The sequence below is a fragment of the Chrysemys picta genome, chromosome 1 (genome assembly GCF_011386835.1).
Source record: "Chrysemys picta bellii isolate R12L10 chromosome 1, ASM1138683v2, whole genome shotgun sequence".
Lineage (NCBI taxonomy): Eukaryota > Metazoa > Chordata > Testudines > Emydidae > Chrysemys > Chrysemys picta.
Window position 1 is genome coordinate 48,420,942 of NC_088791.1, and position 8,019 is coordinate 48,428,960.

The window sequence follows — 8,019 nt, forward strand, 5'->3', positions numbered from 1 at the left end:
TGGTCCAATAAAAGATATTACCTCACTCACCTTGTCTCTCTATTGAAAAGATACTCAACAACTCATGGTTCAACTAGAATGTTTGATGCAGAGATCATGGTGAAATTCTGTCTCTCATTCTGTTCTATTATATACTGATTCTATACTGCACTTATCACCACATGCAGGAGGTCAGACTCAGACTAGATATACATAGTGGTCCCTTTTGCCCTTACAGTCTATGAATAAATGAGATTAATATTTAGGCACCAATGTTGAAAATGTTGGCCTGTGTGAACTGCCCAGGATTATACAATGTCTGTGTGGCTGAGCTGGGAATAAAATCCAGGAATCATGACCTACAGCACTCTGCTCTAACTCCTAGACATCACTGCCTCATAGCTACTATGGAAGCGTTATACCCTGAAAATACCAGTGAGTTTGCAAGATATGAAATTCAGAGATGTTTCAGTAATACCACAAGGGGTGGTACCAGCACTAAAGAGATTACAGGATCTTATTCTGAGGCTTCAGACTTTAAATCAACAACTTCACTGGAACGAAGGAGCCCTCCTTTTAATATTTTGGTGGCCAGAAGGAGCACGTGGTGTGGTATTACACTAGATCAGCTTTCCTTTGAAGGATTGTTATTGTCTTGCCAATCAGCCTGCCCTCCAAAAGTTAAACTTTTAGCTCTGCCATCAGAATCATAACAAATAATAAACGATACCTACAATTTCCTCATTTCCCCCTCCCCAAAATATACAGGTACATTTGCAGAGCTGGGATTAAACTCTCTATTCATTACTGCCTCTGCAAGAAACTAATAATTTTTGTTAAAAAGGAAAAAAAGGCAGAAAAATGTATAAAACACAATTGTGGAAAGGAAAAAGGAGCTGTCAAAAACAGGAAGTCTCTGCAACTACTTCAACTTCTTAACCTTGAAGTATTATTCAAGACTAACAATATAACCTTTAAGAATAATGTGTCCCATGAAATAGCCATTAGAAGGCCAAACAAAAAGGAATAGTTGTAAATCAGAGGGGAAAATGCACAAGGAAATAAAATGCCCTTTAATTTATGAATTTTACATAGAATTTATCTCAACATCCAATCCTGATTTCCTTGTTTGCTGTCTAGAAGAGTCATCAGTCATCTTTTGGTCTTACAAATAAGGGGCCTGAGTCTCCTATACTTACACTTGTGTAAAACAGGAGTCATTCCATCGAAGTCAGGAGGCGAATCAGGTCCAATATGGTGGTAGTTGTAAGCAGAGCATGATGATAGTATAAGGGTTGGGTTAAGGCTTAGTGCCCCTATGGTCTGTTTGACATTTGGGAAGCTCTTACTCTATATGTTTTTAAACGGCAGATCCTTTTGGATAGGGACTTTTATTAATTATATGTTTGTACAGTGTCTAAAAACAATTGGGTCCTGAGCTAGTTGAGGTCACTACACACCACTGCAATATGAATAATAAATAATAGCAAAAATAATAGTGTTTGTGGTTTAGCAAGGTTGATGGAGTTTAGGTCATGTTTGCTATCATTGGGATTGGGATTCAGCACTCATGGACCCTATGCCTGGGTCAGCCACTATTTTCAATGCCATCTTAGGCTCTTAACTTCACAGTGCCTCACTTTCCCCAACTGTGAAATGGACACAGTAAATTTTGTGAGCTGTGATTCATTAAAATTTTTAAGCAATGTGAGAGTGTTGGATGAAAAGTGCTACAGAAGTACAAATTAAGATTAATTACTATTATGAAGCAGGCATCTGACATAATGTGAAATGATGTGGCTGATAAAATCCAGGAGGCTCGACTTCTTTGGTTTGGACATATACAGAGGATGAATGAAGAGGCCCTGATGAAGATAGCATGCCAGGAGAGGGAGGGAGGAAAAAGACCCTGAGGAAAGCCAAGGGAAGTGATGGATGGATTACATCATAGAAGATGATAAGCAGGTGGACTTTAGTGCTGTCTCAGAGAGACGACAGAGGCGACACTTGGAGGGGGGGCATGTGGAGTCATGTGTGTGAAATTGACACAATTTTGCAAAGTGTTTCAGTTTTGGCAGGACTGCATTTTCCAATGGAAAAAAAAATGGTCCCAGTTAAGTTTTTCCAACCACCTCTAATTATAAGATTGCATTCAGTGCAAAAATGAACTACTGGATATGGAACTCTAAACCTTGGTGTTCATCCTCCAATGTCATCAAGATGTTACTGAAACCATTTGAACAAACTCATCCCTACTGTAACGCCATTGAAAGGAAGGGCTTTAAGCTAAACCAAAAAATGCCACTCTCATACCGGAATAAGAGTGCCCAGACACTGAACTGTTATAACTGGTAAAACTTTCCTGTGTAGACAAGGCCCTATACAATCAGGTCTTAAGTGGCTTGCATGATCACTGTTGACTAACAAAGATCTTCTCTAGGAAGTGAATGTGCTGCCTCTATAAGTCTCCTTGTCACTGCAAGACTTAGTTGTTTTGGTTAGCTGTTCTGATCTGATCTGGAGGTAATGGATACATTTCTACGGGTCTAGAGTTTACCCTATGTTATAGGATGCTTATGCTTCCTCCCACTCTTGGGAGCTGGAATCCTGCGGAGTAACTTCTACCGGGTTGGGAGAAGGGAACCTGCTGCAAAGGCTATCGCTAATTTCCTCTCTCCTCAGAAACAGACTCCTCCCAACATGTGGGCACAAAGGGTAACATGGGGCCCTAACCAAAGGACTGTAGAGTTTAGCATATGTTATCAGCACTTAATCTCTGTCCCAGCTCACAGCTACCCGTGCATTAACAATGCAATAACCAATATAATGGTAACTTTTTTCTATTGTTTTTGTATAAGAAATACAGTATTTTGTGTATTTAACTATGTATATTACCATGAACAAAAATTAATTGCTGTATATGTTTAGGAAAGGTTGAGAGGATAAAGATGAAATAAGCAAGCAAAACTGCAACAGCGAAGAATGGAAAAATGGAAGGAAGTCAAATCAAGATTACTTTCCAAAGTACACAGTACATCTATCATTAGTTGCTAAGATAAATGCTTCTGCAATTAGGGCACCATTAATTTAGTCACTGAAGTTATTAAATGTATCCCTTACAGCTTTTTTCCTGATAAACTCTACTGGAATTTCAATGTGTGTAATTAGATTGTGCTGCATGGCATGGCAAATTGCAGTACCTGAAAACCGATCATACACATCCATCCTCCTTCTTAAATAACAACTTCTACCAATATGGCTCTTGAGATGCACTCTCCTCATTTACGGGGTTTTCATTACTCCATGGAAAACTTACTGATTTCCAAGGCCGAAATTAAATGGACAAAACTCTGCCTGTAGCAATAGCTATAGCTTATACATTAGGCCCACATCTGCAGCTAGTACAAATTGGCATCTCTCCTTTGATTTCTGTGGAACTAAACCAGCTGAGGATCTGCCAGTAGAAGTTTACATTTTGTCCAAAAAATCATGGCCAGACTTGAGCATTAAGAACGTAAGACAACCTGGGGCTCATGTATTTGGGGGACCCCTCTGTGACTGTGATTGCTTGGGCAATCTCACCTTCTGGCAGCAGAACCAGAGCTGGAGGAAATTCACTGTCTGGTCTCCCCCTCTGGCAGGAGAAATGAATAAGACAACTCATGATGACTCAATCACACCACTGGCAGGTTGGGGCCTCACAAAGCACCAGGCCAGCTCTGCCAGATACTACTATTGTAGCCCGCAAAGTGATTAAAATAATAGAATCTTACTTCTTTTCACCCTCTTTCTTTCATTCATCAAGACTACATCAATCCCCACATTCACATATTCTTGTCACAGCTATGACGGAAACTGTTGGCTTTTCTAATATCTGCCCAGGTTTGATAATTACTTAAATATGATTTGACTAATGAAGTATGGTTAATGAATTGTACAGGCTGGTAGGCTGGAATTCCTATGACATCATTTAAATTAGAAGGTGAATAAATTAGAAGATGATGTTAGGCATACACATTTTCCTTTCCCTGCAGTTTGTGCTTGATCTCTGCTAGATGTGCATTCCAGTCAGTGCTCAGATCCTCATTCCAACAAGTCCTCCTGGTGTTTGGATCATTGACTCACACCCACTAGCTGACGTATCAATGGTTGGTGAAGAATGCTAAATAGAATATTTGGGGAAATGCTTGTGGTTTGAGTTTTACAACAAATGGCAGAGGATTTCAGCTCAATATGCCAACTTTATGTCCCAGTTAGTAGTTCCTGCCACCAGTTAATAGTTTTCCTCTTATTCTTAACTATTGTGGTTTTCTTTCATACACTCATTTGTCAGAGCCTGAATCTGTATTTTTCTGAAACATGTTTGAATTGGATGAGCACATGGTTAGTGTGGGAGACTTAATGAGTGTTAAATATTAAAAAAAAAACCATAGAGCTAAAGGGGGAGGAGAAGAATTACTGCTCCAATTCTCCATTCCCCATCTCCCCTTACCCATAGTTTGAGAGCTTCTGCCACTTTTCTGACCCCATGGATCTGCACCTGCAGTGTCTCTCTTTGATCAGCTGTCTGCTTTCCATGTTGCCTGATACAGTATAAAGCAGAGTGGATTGTGCAGCGCCAGTCAGAGGAGCTGCAGGATCAGGTGGTGTACGGAAAACACTGTTTGCCATAATACTGCATGGGCCTACTCATCTCCCATGTTGTAAGACTGGATCATCTCTTTGGGGCCCAATGAGGGTCAATGTATGTTGAGAGCAGGAAGTTCTTGAATTCCTCTAGGAAAAGACAAGGTTTAACACATAGGACTGGGAAACAGCTGAAAGCAGTTAGCCAGCCTGCAGCTTGCTTTAAGAAGAGGAAGTCAGCAGGGAGTAGAGAGCATAGACCCAGAAAGGTATTTTGCTCCGGAAACTAGTTTGTATGAAAGATGTTTTATCAATTGCAAGTTTAATACCTGTTGGAGAGGATGAATCGTCAAGCTGTTTTTGATTCTTTGCTCTGCCATGGACTTCCTGTTTAACCTAGGGCTAAATCCACAAAGTAACTTCAGCGTTGCAGCACCTAACTTTTAGCCCCCTTGCCACCTGGTGGAATCCACAGCCTCAAGTTAGGTGCCTATACTCCCTATTCAATGCATGGCGAGAGATAAGTGCCTAAGGGTAGGTCTACATTATGGTGGTGTGCAGAGCACATACATTGCATGAGTAGCTAGCACAGATATAAATAGCCATGTAGATGGTGAGACACTACTTAGGCAAATAGAGTAGCGCAGAGTGTCCTAAACACCTGAACCTTAGCATATGTATCCTGCACTACTCTTCATACCCAAGTAGTGCCTCTGACATCTAGACTGCTATGTTTAGCAGTGTGGAGTCCCATTGCCTCCCTACTGACTGCTGGACCCTTTCCCCACTGCAGTGAAAGACTCTGGTAAGGGGAGAGGCAGTGGGGAAAATCTCCCTCATTTCCTCACTGCTGGAACCTTTCCCTCTCTACTCCCCACCAGAACTTTTCACTGCCGAGTATAGCTATACACTGCAGTGAGTGTGGATACAGGCTGCCTTTCACTGCGGTATGTAGCTACACATACTCTACACACTGTCACAAGTGTAGCCAATGTAGACAAGGTCCAAGAATGGAATCCACAAAAGACAGCATGCGTAGGATGGAGCTGACTAAGCTAGCTAATAGGAAATACCAAAAAAAGGGTGTGGTCTAAGTCCCACCCCCTCAGCGGGAGCTAGCCATCTATCTTCACATGTGATTCACAGCCATGAACCTTCTTCTGGAGATAGGCATGTAAGCTGTTTTTTTTTTTTTTTTTTTTTTTGAAGAAATGCAGTAGCATCAGCAAAGGAAGAGGCCCTTTTTAATAACCTTTACCCCACTGGTTAGGGCACTTGCACAAGTTCAATTTCCCCCTCTCCCGATGCGAAGAAGGGATTTCAACTTGGGTTTCCCCACCTCTGAGGTAAATGCCCTAGCCACTGGACTACAGAGTCAGTCATGCTTTCCTGGTGGCCCAGTGCATATTTAATTATTTATACAATGGGACAGCTTCATCAGGAGAGACTGAGAATAACCTATGCCACACTGTTCCCTAACTCAATGAATAAGGCACTCACCTGAGGTAGTGGGAGGTGAAACCCGAGTGCAAATCCTTTCACAGTATCAGGCAGCAGGGGAAATTGAACCCAGGTCACTTATTTTCAGGGTGAGGGCTGTAACCACTGGGCTAAAGGTTATTGGGGCCTTTTCTGGCCATTTTATGTGGGTTTGGCATGCTCAGAGCATGCCTACTGTATCAGGTCCCACAGGCAAGATAGGCACAGGAACACTTAGTTTGAGAATCCTGTTGAGATAGGCACCTAGGCACCTACACTGAGACAGCTGTGTGCATACTCATTGGTAGAAACTGAGGCACTGAGGGGACTTATTGGTAGAAATTTAGGGTCTCAGGGACTTTGGGTGCCTACAGCATTATGCAGCAGCTGAGCAGGGGCTTTGAAGAACTCAGTGATGTCTGAATGTTGGAGTTAGATGCCTAACTCCTTTTGTGGATCTAGACCTTATTCTCTCTGTACCTTAGTTCTCCAGCTGTTAAATGGGGATAAAAGTACTTCTTTACCTCACTGGTACATTGTGAGGATAAATACATTAAAGATTATGAGATGCTCAGATATTATGATAATGGATACCTTAAATAGATCTGCTGGTCAGACACTCGTCTTTCCAAGACCTTTCTAAATCTATAGCTCATTAGAGTTCTCTGTGGACATTCCTTATTCCTTTGACTAGGGATCTCATATGCAAATATATTAATCTTAGCAAGCACAAAGGTAATGGGCGACAGGGGGTGGATCACTTGGTGATTACCTGTTCTGTTCATTCCCTCTGAAGCTCCTGGCACTGGTCACTGTCAGAAGACAGGATCCTCGGCTAGATGAACCTCTGGTCTGACCCAGTATGACCAGTCTTATGTTCTAAAGTATGTTTAGTGAGAGCTAAGGTTGTGATATGACACATCCTATCTGCCTAAAAATATTCAAATCATGGAAATAAGAAGGGGAAAGACTTATGCATTCCCTTCCTCTTTCCGATATCCTATAACACTCAATAACACTCCAATGCTCCATAAAGCTCTCAATTCCAACTCCAACAGATACCCAAAAGCAATACATATCCCAGCTTCATCAAACTTGCACTTTAACATAAAACCTTAACAGTGACAATGAGAAATGACTGAAATGTGAATCTGTTTTGGTGAGTCACACCATAATTTATAGATTATCATCGTTTTTAAGTATAAAACCTGTTTTAAAGTGATCTTTTCATTGTTAGAAACACATGTAAACAGCCCATCCCTCCACATAGATAAAACAGCTGGCATTAAACCTCTTAACCTTCAGATCCCTACTGTAGGCCCTTCCTAAAGGATCAATTGCTAACCCCTTTGTAGACAAGCCACAGGAGTAGGACTTGACACAAACTTTCATAGTAGGTTATACAACTATTTACTAATTAGCAGTAAAATGCTGGTAATCAGGAATCCTAGATTCTTTCCCCAGCTCTGGGAAAGAATTATATTGGCCAGTTATAGGCTAATAAAAACTGGCTTGATCTGTCTGACAGGGTAGTATGGTTCAGTAGCTAAGCCTGAGATATGCCCTGATAGAAACCTAGGTTTACAGCCTGCCATGACCTTGCATAAACGCTCTACTAACTTATTTTTAAAAATGTAGGAGTCTTCAGCAGCTCTTCCCTTCCTGTGTTCTAGGTTGGGGATCATGGCTGTTTCTATCTCTGGACAAATGGGCATTTATTTGCTCCCTCATTTAGCCTAAATGAAAGGAAGCTAGCAGGCCCATCAGCTTCAGTAAGGTCTGTGATTGCCCATAGATCAAAGACATGTTTGCTGATAGCCACCATATCAGTCAAACCCTCTCGGGTGCTACTCTTGCATTCAGAAATGTTTGACAAATCCTCGTTAATTTATAGCAACAGCATTTGATTTTTTACTTTTCCATTAACTTTCTATT